Genomic DNA, 23,129 nt, shown 5'->3' with positions numbered 1-23,129 from the left:
ATGGTCCTGGCTCCTTTGCTGGTACAGTTTAACAATGACCCCTTTTTGGAGAAAAGGGTGATGATTGCTTTAAAGGGAGGATGTGTCTGGCATCAGTGCAAAAATCCATCTCTTGATACAAGCAGTCTATGCAACCGTTGGCCTGTATTTAATCTGCCTTTGGTGGTTAAGAGTATTTAAAGGGTTGTGACAATTCTTTCCATATATAGATGCCTAGGACTTCCTTGGCCCTTGAAAATCAGGGTTATAACCACAGTATTGACACAGAGAGTCTGCTCTGCATGTTGGGTCAGTAGATGATCTCTTTCTGGTGATGGCTGATGATCAGGGGTCCATATCTGATGATGTTATCTCAATCAGCTGCTTTCATTACTGTGGGTCATGAGATGTTGGTTCAGTTGTGGTCCCTGGTGAGAGTGAAGAGAGTTGCCCACAGGAGGCTCCATTCCTTTCTGGTGGAGAGATCCCAGAAGGCATTGTTGGGTATATATCTCTTATCTCCTCTGATAGCACAGGGTTCTTTATTGTCATTCCCATTCCTCTGTATGTATGTGACTCTCTTGGATGTACCATCTGAAATAGTCTCATGTTGGAGGGACAACTTCAAAAGGTGAGGGGAAGTTAAATCTCCGTGCTCAGTCAACCCTTGTCTTCTCAGTGTAAATGACTAGCAAGGAGGTGATGGTTTTTGTGTTGTTTTCCCTTTTGAACTTGAAATTGGACAGAGCTCAATACCTAATTTGAGATAGACCAATGAATTTCACCTGAGCTGAATTCAATCTAGTGATTTTCCTGTGAACATCTCCATATCATATTAGCTTCCCCCCCCTTACTTCTCTTTATAAACAAAAAAAAAATCAATAAAAAGCTGTGTGTCAAGTAATCCTGCAGTTTAGAAGGGTCTCTAACAGTTCATACTGAACGTGTATCCCTTGACAGCCTTGGGTATAATATTTGGGTCTAAACTAGAGTTTAAAATGGCAACATGTAATTGCTAACTGCCAGGGAAGGACACACACAGACTATATTTAAGAATAACCTATTTTTCAGTGCAAAGGAATCCGGAGCTATTTTGACATGTTGATGTCTTGTAATGGAATTATTAGATGGGCAGTGAGAAGTCATATTTTTTTCTTAAAAACTATGATTTTTGTTTACATACCCAGATGAAGTTTAGCATTGTGCAGTGTCCTACTCATCTTTTCCTTTCCACAATTTTGTCTCATTTCTGTGTTGCTTACATTCTGGTTAATTTCAACTAGCAGAATGTCCAAGACAATTAGCTCATTGTCTCTTGTCTAGAAGTGAAGGTATGGAATAAATAATAGCTTTATTAATGAAAAGATGCTACTAAAGCTTCCAAGAGGCATTAGCAGGTGTGATATACTCAGGACAGACATCTGCAAGGAGGGCTCGGGGGGTAGAAAACAGTCTCAGAAGCTTAAAAGGCCCTCCTCCCTATCAACTGAAGGGGGGTAACTACAAGTCAATCAGGTTGAGCTGAGAAGGGGTTACCAGAGAATTAATTAGGATCACCCCAGAGGGAGTTACCTGAGGTCAATTAGCATCAGCTGATTCCATCTAAGGGTTGCCTGAGTCCTTTTTAAACCCTCCTGTGTTGGGAAAAGAGGTGGGGAAGAGAGAGAGGAGGAGTCAAGCTGCTAGTAGGTGAGGAGCAGCAAGACAGTGAGCCTCACCAGGAGGGAAGGCTGCATTCCCTCCCAGAAGGGAAGAAAAACAAGCCCAAAAGACTGGCTGAGAGAAGGAGGAGACTCACTCTGTGCATCTTAGAAGGACTGTTTTACCCAAGCCTTTCCCACCAAAGCTAAAAACAGCTGAGGCTGGTGAGACCGAGAAGGTACCTTGCCACATAGGCAGGATGAAATGAGCAGCTACAGTGCACTTATCAGCTTGTGCATATTTTTAAATAAATGAATATATATAAAAAATTGCTTCAATCATTTAAAACATAAATCTGATGTTTTGGAAGAATAAGATAGGGAGATAACAACCCTGGGTCTGGCTGAGTTTTGCTTGTGGCATGACTTGGATTGTTGGGGTGGGTGGAAGGTGGCTTTAAGCCACCTTTATGCTCCCCGATCATTGGCCTGATTGGGGATCAAGTAGTCCCAAGGTGAAATTCAGAGTAGCGTAAAGGCTGCCCCAAGTTACTCTGGCTAATGTGGACCCCTTGGTATTGCTCAGTTGGCTGAGTATCGCCAGAGTGCAATGTGCTTCGGCTGCCTCCTCCCACCTCTAGCCATCTTCTCTTCTTGCCTCTCCTCATCCACAAGACTCCTCCTATGCAGAGGGTAGAGAGGGGAAAGCGTAAAATCACTATGCTGGCTTTCCTGCTAATACAGTTCTCTTGTATAAATATGTTTTCAGCTTCTGTGCTCAGGCTGCTAGCAGCAAACACAATTGTTAAGGCTGTCGAACGCTTTCTGTTGTAACCCTCTATTTCACTGGATCTATGTCTGTAACTTTCTGGAAACTTCACCTTTGGAGCTAAATATTTTGTTCTTGGTCTGCTTGAAGCTGCAAATTTTTTTGCCAAGTGGGAGTAAAATCTCAGTTGCGATTGTTGAATAATGACCGTGTGTTTAGAATCTCATTCCCCGCAATAACCATGGCTTTTTTTTAACATGGCTGCAGAAAGAATGACAGAACTGTGAAGTTTGGCATCGTCCTCATTGAGGACTAACATCTTTGCTTAGTGTGATTAAAACTTGGTTTGATTTAACAAAGTTATGGCCCTTTGAAGACTGCAGGTATGTGAAATTAAAGCCATATGTACTGGACATGTGTGCACATCCTGAAATTATATCACTGCAAACACTCAGGTCAAAAGTGCATAGATTGTTAAGTGCACACTGGTTGGTTCGAAGAACTAAAGAGCTTAAATTCAAAGAGATTACACAAGCCTTATTTTTATTTCTTCTAAAAAATATAGGAAATCCCATGCAAAATAATAGTATAAATGCAGTGTTCAGTTTTCAAAGTTAAAACAAAAATAGGCAATGTAAAAGGTTTCCAATGGCAAGGTTAACTCACTCCAGGTGGGCAAATGGAGCTAGATTCAACCAGGCAGCCACTGGGTGGTGTAAATTACACTGCCCCCCCAGCAATCCTGGATTCTTACCCTGAAGGAGGTCAGGCAATATTACCATGGCTTTTCCTTTTTCTTAGTTTATTTCAAGGGAAGCAGATGGGGTCTTCAGAAGCACTTACCAGGGGATGCTCTAGAGATCAGTACAGCCCCAGTTGCCCTCGACAGACCTTGTTGCCAGAGGTAGAAAAGACCTGCAGCGCTCATTTCTCTTCCTGCTGAGGAAAGATTTCTCCCTAAAGTAGATTGTTCAGTGCTTTTCCAATTCAGTTTTAAATCTCTCAAGCAATGGGGTTTCCTTATCTGCCTTTAAACAGCTCAGTAACGCAGTACCAGAAAGCAGAGTAATCTGCATGCTCACTCCTAGAGTGCTAGCTGCTTGAGAGAAGAAGGATCTGGCTTGGAAATAGAAAGCAAAAATCTGTGACTATATCAGTGAGGCAGGGGGCACCCCAGACAGGTCTTAGTTAGGGTCAGCTGTTAATCAAAAGTTTGGAGGGAAATCCAAGTCTCCAGAGCTTGTAAGAAAAATAGAAAAGAGTGTTTCATACGATAAAAGCACAGAATGCTATGTTAAATGAGAAACCCTACTGGGAAAGGGCTTTTCTCCCTTTACTGCACATAGCTTTCTCTATAGCAATGGTGCACTGGGTACCAACCTGGGGAAAGCCCACACGTTACCAAGAGGCATCTGTCTAGGCACATGAATATTCTACCTGCCAATCCCGTTACATGACAATGACTTTCCAGTGATTTACTTGTCTGATTCAGGGTGACTGGAGGCCAGGATACCTCTAGATCAAAATTTCATAGGGCCTGATTTAAAAACCCATTCAAGTGAATGGAAAGACTTCCACTGACTTTAATGGGGGTTGGATCCAGGCCCACAATCTCCCTGACATCTGTGGTCTATACCCAGATAGACCCCATTTCTGCAGAGCTCTGGACACAGATAAAAAAGCATAATCTTCAAGCCACCTGGATCCTCATTTGCTGGGTTAATTCAACTTCTCTTGCAAATCCTCCATCAGAAGTCAAATGCATTCCAGACCCTACTCTAATGCTGAAAAGCTAGGACAAATTGCACAAAGGGGAAAGAATGGGGAGCAGGGAAGTAAAGGGAGATGGCGTGGTTATCTGCTTGTGGCTTATCTCTTTGTATATGTGAAAGAAAAGAGCAGGTACTGGATCAATGCACCTGACCCACACAAACGAGTTAAGATGTTTTGCTTAACGTAACTGGGGTGAGTCACTGTGGGCTTTAGTCCTTTTGGTACTGTGCTTACGTGTTGAAATCAACTATGAAAATAGGAAACCACCACTTTTTGCCCACCAAAGCCTGACCACACATGCTCACAGCTGGAAGTTACAGAAATTGTCTTTCAGCAAAGTAGCAGACACTGCCTTCTTGCAAAAGCAGCCACAGCTGTGGTGGCGACAGGAAAAGAAATCTAAATCACTACAGCGAGCCCTCAGATTGAAACAGAGCCCTGCCCGCTCAGTGGAGCATTCCCGCCATGTTAAGGATGAAGTCAGGTGCTGACTGCAGAGTACGTTCCATGTTCCACCTCTGACGTGCAAGCTACTCTTAAGCCACCCAGAAACTTGCACATCAGAGAGGGGTTGTTTAATGTCTGTCTCTCAGAAGTGGCAGACAGGGTTACATTGCCTGTTGTATGAAGCTACTGGTTCTTTTGGGACTGTTCTGAAGTGAGTAGTCAAGTAAAAGCAATAGAAGATTTCACATATAAACCATGAGGATAGGTTCGGTTCCCCCATGCTTTCCCCCAGGATTTTACTATCCTTTAATTCACTCCATTGCAGAGCATCGATATAAGGCCCCTCTATACAATCTGAATCTATAAGGTAGGATGTGAAAGGTTTGTAGGGTCTTGCTCTGGTTCCCTACGCAGTGAGGTGAATTTCATCCTTCTTGATTTTGTTTCTGAAACTTTTCATAACATCTTCTCCCATGTGGCGGTTAGAGCCAGTAGGTGGTAATATGAGTCCGTCAGAATAGAGGGGTGTGTGCGTGCAAGCAGGGGGTATCACTTCTCAATGTGTTGGGCCTGTTCTTCTAGAACCAGTGGTTGTTGAACTGAGGAAGTTACGTTTATTATTATTTTGCCTCAGTTTACATGTTCAATATCATCCTGCTTGACTGTAAGGAGTTAAATCAAAGTTGCAGGGGGGAGGGAGGAAACGGGAAACAACAATGGCAAAGATAAGGTACAGTCCAAGAGAATTCTGGAGGTCCTTGAGGAAACAATGGGGAAGCTATTAATTAGAGAAGGCCCCCTGCCTGGCTCTAGCAAGGCTGGCAAGGTTTATTCTTCCCAGGCCTGAACCTAGGGTCAAGGGGAAGCCTGAACCTTAAAGGTGCGTGCCTATGGAAAAGGGAGAGTTAAGTGAGCGGTCAGCAGCTGCCCAGGGTGAGATATGGGCAGAGACAACACCACAGAGGATGAGAGAATGCAGCAGGATAGACTGCACCTCCCACCCCAGAGATGGAGGTAACTGGGCTGAAGGGAATTCACAAAAGCTTGCAGGGAAAGTCAAGGTTTAGGTAAGGGGAAATAGTTGTACAGAGGCCTTTAGTGTGTTTTCTCTTTGTTCTGTGTACTATGTACCTTTGGGGGCACAATGTTTTGTTTTGAAGAAGCTGTTTCAAGTCACCTTTAATCAGTCATTGTCACTGGTCCACTGAGGTAAACAGTTTACAGGTGGGAAATATGGTTAGGCCTGTCAGGTTAATATGGTGTGGTGTTTAGATGCTGCTTGTAATTATTAGAACTGGGAGCACTGGCTGCTGGAAGTCTGAAAGGATAGGAAACAGGAAGGAGGGGGCGGGAGTTGAGGAGGCTGAGTGAGAGCTACCGAGGGTGCAGCAGCAGCTTGGTAAAGAGTTTTCCACTTCAAAAATAAAGTCCTGTTGAAGTTTGTTAGTACCTTGCCTGGCTGCTACAACATTTTGGTGACGAGGATGGATCTTCTGCCTCTGAACCCACATGCACCCTTTCTGCAAAGCCCAGGTGAGTCTCCAATTGCTTTTACTGCCTGGATACATATGTTTGAGACTTATTTGCTTGCAATCACTGCTATAGAGATTTCTGAAGTAAGAAAGCATGCTCTGTTAATCCACTGCCTTAGAGCAGAAGGGCAGCATATATTTTACACTTTTCCCCTTGCAAATGATAAATATGAGACTGCACTCAAGAACTTTTTTGTGCCAAAAGTGAATGTAGTAGCTAATCACTACAGATTTCACCAGCATGAGCAGAAAACAGGGGAGACTATAATGCAGTGTATTGCTTCCCTGGGAAGTCTGATTGTAACTTGTGACTTTGGGAATATGGCAGATGAGATGATTAGAGACCAGCTCATTGAGAAAACAACCATGCTTTGTGTAAGAGAATGCTTATTTCTAGAACCACAACTTACACTAGAAAAAGCAATAACCGTTGCTACTCAGATTGAGTCAGCTACAGCTCAAGCTAAAATAATGAGCATGGATACAGGAGGCACAGTCCAGGCTGTGGTAATATGAGTCTGTCAGAATAGAGGGGTGTGTGCGTGCAAGCAGGGGGTATCACTTCTCAATGTGTTGGGCCTGTTCTTCTAGAACCAGTGGTTGTTGAACTGAGGAAGTTACGTTTATTATTATTTTACCTCAGTTTACATGTTCAGTATCATCCTGCTTGACTAAGGAGTTAAATCAAAGTTGCAGGGGGGAGGGAGGAAACGGGAAACAACAATGGCAAAGATAAGGTACAGTCCAAGAGAAAAGTCTCTGCAGAAAAGTTCGCTGTCACTGCAGACAAACGATTACAAGAGGAAAACTAATGAAAAACCACCGAATCAGCAAATTCAAAATACAGTAAAAGTATGCTTTCACAACACGTTGCAAGCTACACAGGATGTCCGGCAAAAGTAGCTCAGTGCAATCATTGCAAAAAGATTGGGCATTTTGCTAAAGTATGTCACAACAGTCAGTTCAATCAACAGGTGCATGCAGTTACAATACCAGATGTTACTGTGCTGAGCGTGGACAAAATCATGACTGCACATATTCCAGAACAAATAAAGTGCACTGTAAATGTTTCCGCTATACCCTCAGGCAAATCACACTCTATTCAGCTAATAGTGGACACTGACTCAGCAGTGTATCTATGGTACCTGATTCCATCTATTTGCATTACTTTAAAGATGTGCCTCTTTCTGAACCCAAACTTCACTTGGTGTGCTATTTGAAAAAACATATTCCAATACATGGCTGCCTGCCAGCAATAGTTACTTTTGGTGATTGCTGTGTAACTACAGAGTTCTACATGGTCCATAAAGGCACTCCTATTCTTGGCAGAGATTTATTGGCTGCTTTCAATCTCAGGGTAGTTAATAGATGAATTGATCTTCCTCAGCAAAGCACTCTTGCAGTACACACACGAGTTTCAGCTGGGACCCAACACCAGGTTGAGGAGAAACTCGGCTGTGCTTATGGGTTTCTGCATAAAGTTAAAATGTGGAATAATGTGATGGCTGTATGACAGAAGTTACGGCACTTACCATTTTCAGTCAGGGAAGCTGTTTCAGAGGAACTTAGAAAACGTGTTCAAAAGGACATTATTGAAGAGAGTGACTTCTTGGAATGGGTTTCACCTATAGTAGTGACGCAGAAGAAGGGTGGAGGCATTCACCTTTGTGTGGACTTAAGGGAGTCAAATAAAGCTATTGTGATTGACAGCCATCTTCTTCCTCACGTAGAAGAAGTATTTGCAGAACTCCATGGAGCAAAGATGTTTTCTACTCTTGATTTGCAGAGCGCATACCACCGAGTTATGTTGCATGAAGATAGCAGAGACCTCACAGCATTTATTACATGAGGGACTATTTCGTTTTAAACGTGTTCCATACTGTCTCGCATCCGCCCCAAGTGCCTTCCAAAAATGATGTAATTGATTCTGAAGAATGACCATGGAGTTCAGTGCTATCTGGATGAGATTATCGTGTTTGGAAATACTTCTGAGGAGCATGACAATAACCTGCAGTCTGTACTAAACTACATCAGCAAAGCAGGCCTCAAGCTCAATAGGTCCAAATGCAAATTTAGACAAACTAAACTCTCCTTTCTGGGGCATACAATTTCACAGGCTGGACTAAAACCTGATCCAGATCATATCCTGGCAATTTCAAATGCTCCTCCTCCAACAGATTTGCAAACCCTTGTATTCCTTCTTGGGTCTCACCTCCTGGTATGCAAAATTCATTTCCAGTTATGCTTCTATCATTGAACCGTTACGAGAATTACTATGGAGAAGTTCAACCTTAGTGTGGACAATGGATGCACAAGCTAGTTTCGAAATGATGAAAGACTTGATTGTACATAGTCCAGTACTTGCACTATTCAGTCCTGCATTGCCCACAATTGTAACTACTGATGCTTCTGATTATGGACTTGGGGCTGTCCCCATGCAACTTCATGAGGACAACACAGAGAGGACTTTTGCATTTGCTTCAAGTAATGCTTGAGTAATTACACTAAGTAATGCTGAGAGGAAATATTCTGCAGTCAAAAAAGAAGCACTTGCTTGTGTTTGGGCTACTGAAAAATGGAGAACTTACCTGTGGGGCCGCACGTTCAAGTTGCTCACCGACCACAGCCCTTTGACGACGTTGCTCACCGACCACAGCCCTTTGACGATGTTGCTCACCATGAAAGGACTGGGAAGAGCAGGATATCGTATTGCTAGATGGTCTGCAAGACTACTCTTTCAATTATGAATTGGAATATAAGCCTGGAAACCAAAATGTGGTAATTGATTTCTCACCTGCCTTTTGCCTTCACCAGATGATCCACCGGAGGATGAGGATGTAGTAGTTGCGCTTATTACAAGCACTCTTACTGCAGTTACAAAAGAACAATTTCAAGCTGCTTGTTCAGAATGTCCAGTTCAACAAAAACTATGGGAATTTTTTACAAAGAGATGGCCCAGTAACCCTAAAAACCTTGACCCAGTTTTGCTGCCTTATTTTAGAGTTCGGGATGAACTTTCTTGGCTTGATGGCTGTGTGCTATGAGGTACACACCGGCTACTTGTGCCAGAAGAATTAGAGTCAAAACTCATACACCTGGCACACAATACTCATCAAGGAATTCTCAGAACCAAACAGTGACTATGGGATCTGTATTGGTGGCCAGGGATGGACTTTCAAACTGAAGCACTCGCAAAATCCTGTGTCACTTGCCAAATGCATGATAAGACAGCAGTGACGTACCCCTCCATTACAGCCTGTTCCTCTTCCTGAATCTGCATGGGAAAAAGTGGCGATTGACATTGTAGGACCCTTTGCTACTGCTCCAAGTGACTGCCGTTATGTCATCACTTTAATAGACTATTTCAGTAAATGACCTGAGGTAGCGTTTACATCACAAATCTCTTCTGCTACAGTAATTAAGTTCCTCTCTTCAGTTTTTAGCAGAGAAGGTAACCCCAAAGAACTGGTTTCAGACAATGGTAGTTGTCATAAATATAAAGGGAAGGGTAAACACCTTTAAAATCCCTCCTGGCCAGAGGAAAAATCCTTTCACCTGTAAGAAGCTAGGATAACCTCGCTGGCACCTGACCAAAATGACCAATGAGGAGACAAGATACTTTCAAAAGCTGGAAGGAGGGAGAAAAACAAAGGGACTGTGTCTGTCTGTGTGATGCTTTTGCCGGGGACAGAACAGGAATGGAGTCTTAGAACTTAGTAAGTAATCTAGCTAAAGATGTGTTAGATTATGATTTCTTTAAATGGCTGAGAAATTAAGTTGTGCTGAGTAGAATGAATATTCCTGTCTATGTGTCTTTTTGTAACTTAAGGTTTTGCCTAGAGGGATTCTCTATGTTTTGAATCTAATTACCCTGTAAGGTATTTACCATCCTGATTTTACAGAGGTGATTCTTTTTACTGTTTCTTCTATTAAAATGTTTCTTTTCAAGAACTGAATGCTTTTTTCATTGTTCTAAGATCCAAGGGTTTGGGTCTGTGGTCACCTATGCAAATTGGTGAGGATTTTTACCAAACCTTCCCCAGGAAGTGGGGTGCAAGGGTTGGGAGGATTTTGGGGGGAAAGACGTTTCCAAACAACGTTTTCTCAATAAACCCAGATAAACGTTTGGTGGTGGCAGTGGAAGTCCAAGGGCAAAGGGTAAAATAGTTTGTACCTTGGGGAAGTTTTAACCTAAGCTGGTAAAAGTAAGCTTAGGAGGTGTTCATGCAGGTCCCCACATCTGTACCCTAGAGTTCAGAGTGGGGAAGGAACCTTGACAGTAGTCAATTTACTTCCCTGGTGTTTGAAACTTTTCTAGCATAGGGGAATATTTTACACAGAAGGTCATCCCTATATTACCCTCAAGCCTATGGGGAAATCGAACAGTTTAACAGAAGTTTGAAAGAGAGTTCGCAAATGGCTAAACTGGAAGGGCGATTGTGGATACCCTTCACTACTGATTTCTTGCAAGCATACTGGGCTACACGACATGCCACAATGCAAAGATCACCCGCAGAGTTACTGCATGGGAAACACATGAATACGAAACTGAACATTGCTGGATTGTTACAGGCATGACCTGATGCCCCAACCAAGGACAATGTTAGAAAAACAGTTGAACAGAACCAAGCAAAGTCTAAGGCTTTCACAGACAAGCAGTGGGGTGCTAAGAAACCAAATTTAGAGTGTGATTCTTTCGATAGAATACGAAAACCTGGAATTTTACGCGAAGGGGACCTTAAATTCACAGCTCCTCTTAAAATCATAGAGAAGAAGGGACCTTACACCTACTGACTTTGTGATGGGCGCGTATGGAATGCTTCCTATCTTGCACCTGCCTATGCACCAAGAGGAGATTATGCCATCACCCAGTCTGGCTTGGGTGACTTCACCGTAGTATCAACACAATAAGACATTGCACTGGAACCGGGGCTTGAGAGACGGCCTGTCAGACCCAGACGACCACCTGTCTGGACTAGAGACTATGTTATGTAGTATCTCCAGTGTTTTCAGTGTAATATTTCTCCCAACAGTATAGTGTCTTGTTTCATATTTGGTCCTACGGTTAGAACAACAATGTTTATTTTAATTGGGAGAGTTTCTTAAGAGAGGAGGGAATGTGGTGTTTAGATGCTGCTTGTAATTTTTAGAACTGGGAGCACCGGCTGTTGGGAGTCTGAAAGGACAGGAAACAGGAAGGAGAGGGGAGGAGTTGAGGAGGTTGAGTGAGAGCTACTGAGGGTGCAAGCTACCTGCAGCAGGAGCTTGGTAAAGAGGGTTCCACTTCAAAAATAAAGTCCTGTTGAAGTTTGTTAGTACCTTGGCTGGTTGCTACAACATATGGTTGGGAAACAGGGCTCCACCCATTGAGAGAGGTGCAGGAATCCACGCTTTTTGTCTCCGGGGTACACTCTAGAGGGACTAACAGTGGTCTAAAGTGCAGCTCACCCTGTAACAGTGACATGACCTAAAACTCCAACCTGTTGTAATGCAGACCTCACATGCATGCAACTACTTCCCACGCCCCCAAACTCCTCACCTCTCTTTCCTTTCCCAGATACAGGGGGACCAGCCCTTGGCACTTATTGCTACACCACCCAGCTGGAATGTCTGCCCTGGTGATTCAGTGACTCATTCTCTTTAAGGACCTGATTTTGAAAGGGTCTCAACCTGGCCTTTGTTTTTGAAGATACAATTTTGAGACTATAATTAATTGTGCCTGCACATTTGCACTTACAATTAATTGCACATTTAAATCTTACTCTTTGGAAATCTTAATGCCTGATCTGTGAGTACTTGTGTGTCTTGGTGGTAGGATTTGTGTACAGAAAATTGTGTCTTCAATGAAGGAGGCCAGCACCGAAATTCTGCCCCTAAATATTTACTTAAGCAGAGATTTGCACACAGGCAAACCAGAAGTAAGAGAACATTTTTCTAAAACCAGGATTCTCCCATGTTTTACAGTTGATGTTATTGAAGGGTTTTGTTGTTGCTTTTTAAACAAGTTCTCTGCTATTCGCTGTCTAGCTTCCCTTTCTGCTTCAGCCTGCAGGGAAATCATAGTGTTGTGTTTATAATGACATAGACTTGGTGCTGAGGAAAGGATTTCAGTGTCATGAATTCAGCATTGTGACCAGAGAGATGAATCTGAACTGAACTCCCACATCCAAACACTCCCAAATCACATGGAAGTTTGAATCCACACCTGAACTTCATGACTGGTGCTTTTTCTGTAATGGGTGGAGCCAAAACCCTGCTTTCTAACCCCCCCACCTCCCCCAAATTTTTGAAAAAATATGGATCTGGATTTCATGGCTCAAGTCCATCTCTCAGCCCTTGCCTACAGTGGTCATAGTGTGTAGAGTATGCACAGCTACATGCCACAGTGAAAAACAGTCTGCGTCCACACTGCAGTATGCAGCTACATAGAGCAGTGAAAAGTTCTGGGAGTGGGGAAAGGCTCCGGCAGTGGAGAGGCAGTTGGACACTGTGCTGCTAAAAATAGCAGGGTAGACAAAGGGGCATTGCTTGGGCATGTACCTTAAGGTTCTGGTGTGTTTTACTCTCCTCACCTGAGCAGTGCCTCACTGTTTACCCCTGCTGTTTATACCTGTGGCAGGGGGGCATGCAGTGTCTGTGCTGCACATGCCGCCATAAGTGTAGACAAGGCCTCTGTATGATTTCTCTGCCAGAGCAAATGGAGAGGAGAAGACAGCTGTACAGAGATAAACAATGCCAGAAATTGGCAGAAATGGTAAGAAAAATGATGAAACAAAGAATGAAAGTAAAGCACTTAGGCTTATTCTGCGTCACTTAAAATACTCCCACTGTGACCTTCTTTAAAGCCTTCCTTTTCTCTTTAGCTTATATCTGCTTAAATGGTTCCCACAACCACAGTGTCTGAGCATCTCACGAACATTAATGAATTTATCCTCACAAGGCCCCTGTGAGGAAGGGAAGTGCTATAAACCCTCATTTTATAGATGGGGAAACTGAGAAACAGAATGATGATGTGACTGACCCAAGGTCACGCTGGAAGTTTGTGGCAGAGGATGGGATTGAACCCAGGTCTCCTGAATCTACGCAATGCCTTAACTAAAAAAACATCCTTTAGCTCCCATTGTTTCTCATTGTAACAAGCCCAAATTTAATTCCAAGTAGGACAAGTTACTGCTTGGAGTTCTATAGTTTAGGGGGCCGTGTGTAGCCCCAGCAATGTGCAGTTTCCAGTCACCCCCGCCTTTTTTTGTTTTAGAAGAGAGATTAGATCCTGATTCAACAAATCATTTAAGCACATGCCTAAATCCATCTTTATTCATCAAAGCACTTAACCATGTGTATAAGTCCCGTTAAATTCAATGGGACTTTCAAACAGCCTTAAAGTTAAACATATGTTCAAGTGCTTTGCTGAATCAGGGCTGTAGAGAGTACAGAGATGGCATGATTTTTATTTCAGTTTTTTAAGGAAAATAGCAATTGCCATGTACCAATCAGACCAGTGGGACCATCTAGCCCAATACCCTGTCTTTCACAATGATCTGTACCAGATGGATGTTAGAACAGTGCAGAAAATTCCATACTGGATAATTATGAAATAATCTGTCCGTGGGGGAAATTTCTTCCTACCCATAGGAAGTTAGAGGTTGGTTTATGACTTGAAGCTTTACTGTCGATATCCCAAATATTTATAGATATACATTTATCTTACCTAATGCAACTGTGGGTGTTCCCATTATTCATATGAATAATCTAATCCTTTTTTGAGTCCTGCTAAATTCTTGGCTTTAGTGACCTTGTGGCACTCAAGGTTAATTGTATTATTTTTAAAAGGTTGCCTTTAAATTTCCTTGAATGCCTCCTTGTTCCTGTGTTATGAGAGAGGGTCAATGGGAGCACATAATATAATTTCTCTAGACCATTCATTACTTTGTATAGCCCCACTCTTTTTAATCTCTCCTCATATGAAGTTCTTTCCATACCTCTAATCAGTTACATTACCTATCTCTGGATCCGTTCTGTTTCTGCTGCATCTTTTTTGAGACAGCACTGATCACAGCCTTTCCCCCTGCCCCAGGAGACTGGCATCACGCAGATCATAAGCACCAAACTGAAAAACATTTGTAATATATACTGTGAATGAAGAGTGTTGCATGCTTATACAAATTGTTACATGTGCCTTTTGATGAGACTTTGGATCATGTTGGGTCCCCCCATGAAGCTTTGTCTTTCCAGCCAGGGTCCTTGTAGTACAGGAGGTCATCCTACCATCCTTAGCTAAACTAATGATTATTTGTGCTTAAGGAAGGCCATAATAGAGTGACTTTGTGTATTCCCTCCTCCACTACTTCTCTCCCAAACCCAAATGATTTCCCTCCAGCCGGGATGTTATCAACAATGTTATCTTATGTCTATGAAGACATTGATCCCAACGTGCTGATAGAGCTGGGACAGTGGGAACATCTGTGCTGCCTGCACCAAGGTCACTTCTGAATCATACCTACTGCTTCAAGGCAAGGCTATAGAGTTTGATTCTTGTTTATACTAATGCCGCTTTACACCACTCTGACAGTGAAAAGGGGTCTTATAGTAGGTACAAATATAATTTGCCCCCACGTTAAGGCCCTTTCACACTGTCAAAGAGTATACAGTGGTCTTAACATAAATAAGAATCAGATCCATACTCTTTGCACTGTGTCCCGCTTTCCCTACCCCCCTGTTCTATGTAGTATTTTCTTAATTTGTGGATTTAGGGGAGGGTTAAGGCAGGGGTTGATTTAGCAAATAACTCTATTCTAACAACTTTCATGTCTCTTCAGCTTTAAATTTCCCCCTTCCCCTCTCCCCAGCCCCATTTTTATTTATTTAAAAGATGTAATCCACATAGGAAAGTGACTTTTTGTTTATTTGGGTTAATTTTTGCTGTAAAACATCACACACATTTCTGGTTTACTCAACTGTTAGTATAAAAGTAGGTGATATATTCTGGTGTCCCTGGCATGTTACATAAGTTCCAGATCTGAGCACAAAGACCCTATTTTGTGAAAATAAATGCATTCTCTCTCAACTCACGTCCGTAGGATATCCCAAATGTACTGTACTGTGTTTACCGTGCAATAATATAATGCATATCTGTGCAACCCATGGCCATATTAGAAAAGCATTCATGTTTAACACACGTCGTTGATGCATCAATTAACTTCATTAGAGTTGGCCCCTCGAACGATTGTGAGTGCTTCCTTGTACAGAATGTTCCATGCCTGCGTTTGGGAAGGGAGGCCAGCCAGAGGAACTTGCTGTTTATTTTTGAGCCAATGTAAAAGTAGACCGTGAGCAGACACCGCCTGCTGCAGGCTAGACCTGACAAAGAGGTCATCTTTGTTGCACATGGCTGACGAATCACATCCCCTGCTGATGATCAGTGCTATTTTTAGCACAGGCTAAAATTCTTCATTCTTGACATTATTTTAATTTCATCAGAAGAGTCAAACTGCATGGCTAGAGAAAGAAAAAATATTAAAAATCCAGGAGGCAGTGGGGCTAATATGAGCCGTGGGTCTATGTAAAAAGAAACCTGATGAAATTGCTTCTCCTGGTGCTGACAACTTTGTCCTGGCAGCACCAATGCGCTAATAGCTATCGGTTGAAAAAGGACTGTTTCCAAAGAGCAGTTCATAATGATAATGTAAATTTCACTTAAGTATATATGATTACAGTAAATTGCACAGAACTGCAACAGACACTGTGCTGCACTGTTTATGGAGCAGTATAGGTTTTCCAGTTCCATTTTTCTACAGTAAATGGAACCCTGGAAGGGGGGAAGAGGGGGCCTTTTGGCGCAGCGGGTATGTAAATGCCTATGGGAGCATTTAAAAACACATTAAAAACTTTGTTCGAGTCTGCCACAGATACAGCAAGTGTAAACAATCCAGTGGGGGTAGCCTCTCTCTCAGTTGGCCAATCTGCACCTCTTTTTTCTATCTGTGGTGACTCGCTGTTGCAAATAATGCTTTAGTGCACTAGCCTATCCCCTCTGAGGAGACACAGATAAAACCCCTTGTTTTAACCACAAGCAAATGAATTTAATGAGTTTTTCATATATTCATATATTTTGAGATTGGAAGGGATCATTGTGATCAACTAATCTGATCTCCTGTATAACACAAGCCACAGAACCTCACCCAGTAGTTCCTGCATCAAGCCATTACTTCTGATCAATAGCACAGCTTTTAAAAAAACATCCAGGCTTGACTTCAAGACTTCACGTGATAGAAAACCCATCACGCCCCTAGGTAAGTTGTTCCAACGGTTAATTTTCCTCACTACTAAAATCGTGTGTCTTATTTCTAGTCTGAATTTGTCTCGCATCACCTTCCAAATAGTTGCAAAAAGAACAGGAGGACTTGTGGCACCTTAGAGACTAACCAATTTATTTGAGCATGAGCTTTCGTGAGCTGCATCAGATGAAGTGAGCTGTAGCTCACGAAAGCTTATGCTCAAATAAATTGGTTAGTCTCTAAGGTGCCACAAGTACTCCCTTTCTTTTTGCGAATACAGACTAACATGGCTGCTACTCTGAATCCTTCCAAATATTGGATCTCATTATTCCTTTTTCTGCTAGATTAAAGAGCCATCTACCATCATGTAGGTATGTGTAGCCTGTGAGTAAGTCACCTCTTAACTTTCTCTTGGATAAACTGAAGAGATTAAGTTTCTGTTGTCTCTCCATATAAGATGGGTTTTCCAGACTGCAAATCATTCTTTTCCAATTATACACATCCTTTTTGAAGTTTGGTCTAACCAATGCCATATACAGCAGTAATGCCGTGTTCCCACTCCCATATGATAGTCTCCTGTTCATGCATCCAAGGATCAATTTCATTCTCTTAGCTACAGCATCACACACTGGGATTCACGTTCAACTGGTTATCCTACCATGACCCCTATGTCCTTTTCAGAGTCACTGCTTTCCAGGATACCCCTGCACATATTACAAATGTGACCTTCATTCTTTGTTCCTAGACTTGTGACCTTGCATTTGGTTGTGTTATAAGGTATGTTGCTCAAATGAGCCCACCTTATCGAGAGATTCAGGTTGGTCTATATAGCTGTTCTCTCTCCCCTACCCCCACCCTGGTCATGATTTATCACTGTAACAATTTTGTAACATCTGCAAATGTTAGTAGCAATCATGTTATGTTTTTCTTACAGAAAAAGATACTGAATAGCACTGGGTCAAATGCACATCCCTGTGGGATTCTAGTAGAAACACCCCCATTGAATGACAATTCCCCATTCACAATTACTTTTTGTGGTCTGTCAGTTAACTAATTTATAATCCATTTAACTTGGCCTGCTTTGATTTTGGGTAGTGCTAATTTCCTTTTCTTATCAGAACTTCAAGTGGGACTAAATTAAAAGTCAGACTGAAATATAAGTATGTTATGGCGAAATATTTACCTTTATCACTAAACTTGTGATCTCATAAAAAAAAAAAAAAGTTTGAAGAAGCAGCATGACCTAGTGGATAGAGTATGGTACTGGCACTCTGGAATCCTGCATTGTATTCCCAGCTCTGCCACTGGTCATCTGGGTGACCTTGTCCAGAGTTCCCTATGCCTTAGCTTCCCTACCTGTAAAATGGGGATAATGTCACTGACTTCTTTCGTTAAATGCTTTGTGATCTGCTGATGAAAAGCTCTTTTTAAGAGCTGGGTATTATTATTATTTGTTTGAGAAGACCTGTTTTCCATAAAACCATGTTGATTGTCTTAATTATGCTACCATCTTTTAATTCTTTACTGATTGCATCCCTAACCAGCCTACTGTGACAGACTGACAATATCCTGAGTGTACTTTATTGAATTAAGTTTAACATCTTTGGGATCCATTGTATTAAGAATGCAATTGTGTACGTTACTGTGGAATTGTATCTATGCATCTTCCTTAGGAGTTTGAGTAATGCAATTTCTGGAAGAGATTAGGAACTTCAACGGACTTTTTAGAACAATACCCATGAAACAGATTTCCTAGAAAGAACCTGAGAAATGAAAATGACCCACTTTGAATCCACCCTTATTGAAGCTATGGCTTGGGGAGGTAAACTGATTGTTGACTAATTACCTGCTCCTGGAAACCCCAGATCAAAGACCCCGACCTCTATAAAGGGTGAACTAAACATGCTATGAAAGTGCTAGTTCTGAGTTGAGGCTGTGATGAACTTGTGACCACAAAGGAAGCCCTGGGGAATGGGGATTGAAGGACTGCTCCTGCTAGAGCCCAGGATAGAATTAAGATGATATCTGGGAAGCTTATTAGAATAGATGTAGGTTCTGTTATTGTTTTTAATGTTTTCTCTGTAATGCTTTTTATCTTAGGAGTCTAGCAGGCTTGCATAGGAAGTGCTGTGTGGTAATTTATAACAGTAGCAGTACACTTAACTGTCTCTGAAGAGAAAGCAAGCAGGTGTGCTTGGGCAGTCTAACTCAGCTGAGAATAACACAGTGAAGGCTGGGAACTATGCAGCCTGGAAATACCCCAGTCAGGTTTCCACCCAGAAAGGCAATGGCTGGGGAGCTAGAAGCCTGAGAATGGCTGCCTTAGCTAGGCCACTAAGAGGAAATACAGGGGCAGTCGCCCCAAACTGTGACACCTTCCATGATTTTGCCTGGGATGTTAGTGTCAGGCTAACATGCCTGTAGTTAACAGGTCACCTCATTGACCTTTTCAAATATTAATACAATATTAGCTTCTTTCCCAATCCTATGGAATGTCCCCTGTGTTCCCAGATTTGCTAAAAATCAATATTAGTAGTTCAGAGAGCTTCTGGGCCAATTATTTTAAAACTCTTGAGAGCTAGTTAATCTGGTCCTGAAGATTTAAATTTCAGTAGTTGCTGTTTAACATCTTCCATGGCTACTGATGGAATAGAAAGTATGTTGTTGCTGTAAAATATGAAAACATGATTCTGCTTCTTTCTGAATACAGAAGAGAAATATTTATTGAATACTTTTGCCTTTTCTGCACCATGACTGATAATTTTACCATCCTTGTTTAGTATCAGAAGTATCTGAAGGCTTCAGTTTAATCTCTGAATGACTCTCCACACTGGAAAAACAAATAACTGGATGCAATTTGCTCAAGAATGGCCCAGTGATGGGATAGGAAGTGCTCTGATAAAATTGCGTTGGGGCCCAAGTCTGGACCAGCAGTAGGTGCCTGATAGAAATAAGTTGGGAGCCTGGTTCAGGACTGGTTCAAGGAGGTGTTGCAGGTCAGCTTGAGGTACGCTGGTAGAACTGTGTATCAATCCAAGGCCTGGAATGGCAGAAATGCCTGTAGTTGAAGATTCATGTGCATTGTGGAATTGAAAAAAGGCCCAAGACTGGAGTAGCAAAGGGTGCTGCAGATCATGGGTGAGCTGCATTGTCACAGTTATGTGGAGGATCCACCCACAAACACCACATGACTCTAACCAATTATTTTATCCCCTCACTTGCCTGGGCATCATGAACATTAAAAATAATATCCATACATTCTCAATGTGGCTCCTAATTTAAACAGGCTTTCTGTTTAGATTATTGACTGAGTCCTGCCCAATGGCACAGCTTCAGCTCTTGTACTGCCAACTGGGAAACCTGAGGCCAGAGCAACCTGCTGGGTCCAATGCCCTGCCAGAGGTTGAGCACATCAGAGAAAGTCTCTGACAGCTACTGCAGCTGATCAAACTCCAACATTCGCATCAGCCCCATTGGGAGGTAAAGGAAGAGGTGAGAGGCTATAGGCAAGGTAAATGATGGGGGAAAGAGGTCTTACTGGGCACAGGAATATTATGAAAAAAAGAACTGATAGGCGGAGAAGCCTTCACAAGTATGCATATAGTAGCTAGTACATTATATTGTTGTGTGTGCCCAGGAATATAGTTATTCACTAATACCCTTCAGCTTTTCTGTACTCTCTGGCAATTAGTCTTGGAGAATCAAAGTCACGCTTATATATTTTCAGTGCAGCTACCCTGGGATGAATTTGACCTGGAGTCCCTATGAAAACCTGGGAACTTTCCAGGCAGTGTCCAAGCAGGGATGAGGTGATGGGTGCCACATGACCAAAATGGAATTCTGGTTTTGCAACACTTAAGCTTTTAGCATAACAAGAGTGGTCAATCAATTATGTTTGTTATATATTTGAATAATCATAGAATCGTAGAAGATTAGGGTTGGAAGAGACCTCAGGAGGTCATCTAGTCCAACCCCCTGCTCAAAGCAGGACCAACCCCAACTAAATCATCCCACCCAGGGCTTTGTCAAGCCAGGCCTTAAAAACCTCTAAGGGTGGAGATTCCACCACCTCCCTAGGTAACCCATTCCAGTGCTTTACCACCCTTCTAGTGAAATAGTGTTTCCTAATATCCAACCTAGACCTCCCCTACTGCAACTTGAGACCATTGTTCCTTGTTCCGTCATCTACCACCACTGAGAACAGCCTCACTCCGTCCTCTTTGGAACCCTCCTTCAGGTAGTTGAATATCACTAATTCTATTATACTGATCATCATACATAAGTGATTTTCAGTTCAGAAAACTTTTTTTCACAGTCACACACATTCAGAGCCTGATTCTCCCCTCATTTACACCACTTCTGTACCAGTATAGTGCTTGTGACTTGAGTGCAGTTAACCCTAATTTACACCAGCCAAATGAGAAAAGACTCCAGTCCCTTATTTCCATGTTGTTGTTGTTCATTATTTGTATTATGATCGTACGTAAGGACCCCAAGAAATATCAAGGCACAATTGTGCTAGGCACTGTATAAATATTCTCCTCTCTGACCTTACTATGGAAAAAGATCCTTAAGTGAAAGTTGCGCCAAATGAACAATTAACAAGAGATCAAGTCAGGTGAAGGTTCAAAAGATGTTATATAAAGTAAATGAAAACATTTAGTTATTCATCCTAACTCAATTCTTCTAAGCCAAGCACAGACAATTGATGCCTCTTCATCTGGTACCTAGTTCTGTTCACTCCTGCTAGCTGCCTATCTCCCTGGAGCTCCCCATCCAGCAAACCTCTTGATGATAATGTTCTGATGGGCCATCAACACCCAGCTGTTTTATGCACCATGGCAAATCATAGCAACTATAGAAAAAAGACAGGCTGCATTGCCACAAAGCACAATTAGGAGCAACTATGTCCCTCTCTTCTCAGATTGTCCGGCCTGAAAGAGGTCAGCTGCGTTTCTAAGCCAGTCAGCAAAAGCAGGTGGCCTTTGTTACTGTAATCAAAGGATACGCAAGGCTGGTCTTTTGTCAGTAAAGGAAGAAAGTGAAAAGCAGGAGCACCTGAGGGGCAGAGGCTTCACCAAACTCAGGCTTCTCAGGAAGGGGACTGGTCTGAGTGTAGGGTGAATCGGTTTATTATTTTATCTGATTTTGTTGGGCACTTGCCCGTTGTATGAGAAAACTGAAGATGTTTCATCTTCATCTGAGTCACAGAAATCCTGATTAAATACTAGATCCAGGAAGAACAAAACATTTTTAATCACCTGCCTGTTCTCTGCACCCATTTGCAGATCTCACCTACTAGATGCAGTTGAATCGACAGCCTTGTGACTGGAGCAGCCCAAGGTGGAGGGAAAGGTCACTGTGCTTGGAAGTTAGGGAGAAAATCATGCACCATTGTGCGTGTGTTCATTAGAACAGTAATGAAAATGAGGAAATGTGAAAGCTGAGTAGAAAAATTTTACTATAATTACTATAATATGTAACCAGTGCTTATTCTATATGGTGCTTTATCCCCTTCTAGTGGCTGAGCTACAGGTAGTAGCTGATAAGCCTGCTATGTCTTTGGTCAACTGAGTAGTGTCTTTTAGCTCAGGGTCTAGAGGCTCATGGTTTTAGATCCAGAGGTCCTGTGTTTGATCCTCACTGTTGGTGCCACACCAGAGCATCATGTTGCAAATATAGTTCCTGGTCTTCGATAATGGTAAATAGGATCAGCCAGACATTTAGTTGGTGTAAATCAGTGTAAATACATTGACTGCAATGGGGCATATAGAGTAGGGCTTCCTGAGCAGTACACAAGCTTGGAGAACGATGGTATCTCTTGTCTGGTGCACATCGCAGGATATGCACAAAATGCCTCTGTTTATACAGATTCTAATTTTTTTAAAGCTTGAAAATTCCCAAGGATCACAGAAGAAAGATGGAAAGGAATAATCTAGCCCTATAATCCATGCCCCACCTAGTGCTGCAGGTTTTTTAGGTTCTGTGCTGTGGTGCTTTGTTCAGTGCAGTTCTAAATGGCCCAACACTATTCAAGAGTAATAAATCTTCGAGTCAGAAAAGAATTCCAGCTGTCAAGCCTAAATTATTCCTTTTCTGAATCCTAGTTACCCTCCCCCATAGCACCTTAAATAATTCCACTCCACCATGGCTGTATGCTGCCTTCCAATAGCCTTAAGCAGTTATGTCCCCTCTTAGTCTTTATTTAGCCTTACTGCAAACAGTTTCTTCAGAAATCTGTCCCGCCAGTCCCTTAAAAATATTGAAGATCTTCTTTGAATTTCCTCAAATGGTGATGTATCTTAAAAGCCTTGATGTAGCAAAGCACCTAACTACATACTTACCTTAAGCATCCCGCAATTCCGTTGGCTTCAATCAGACTATTTTCATACTTATAGTTAAGCATATGTTTTAAAGCTTTTTCTGATCAGGGCTCAAGGGATGAGGTGTTTCTAGTGTGGTCATATAAGAGCTAAATGGACAGGGACTAGAGCACGCTCCATGAACTAACAGTTCTGCATATACAGCACAAAATTGCAATGGCCTTTTAGTCTGTGATGTCATATTACAGGGGTGGCCAAACTTACAGACCCTCAGAGCCGCATACAACAATCTTCAGAAGTTTGAGAGCCAGGGCACACCTCAGCCTGGGCCTGGGCAGGAGGTGCCTGCCAGGGCTCTGAAACCCTGAGCCATTGTGCCCCACAATGCAGAA

This window comes from Eretmochelys imbricata, chromosome 1 (genome assembly GCF_965152235.1).
Source record: "Eretmochelys imbricata isolate rEreImb1 chromosome 1, rEreImb1.hap1, whole genome shotgun sequence".
Classification (NCBI taxonomy): domain Eukaryota; kingdom Metazoa; phylum Chordata; order Testudines; family Cheloniidae; genus Eretmochelys; species Eretmochelys imbricata.
The sequence above is the reverse complement of the archived record's forward strand: the minus strand, read 5'-3'. Positions refer to the sequence as shown.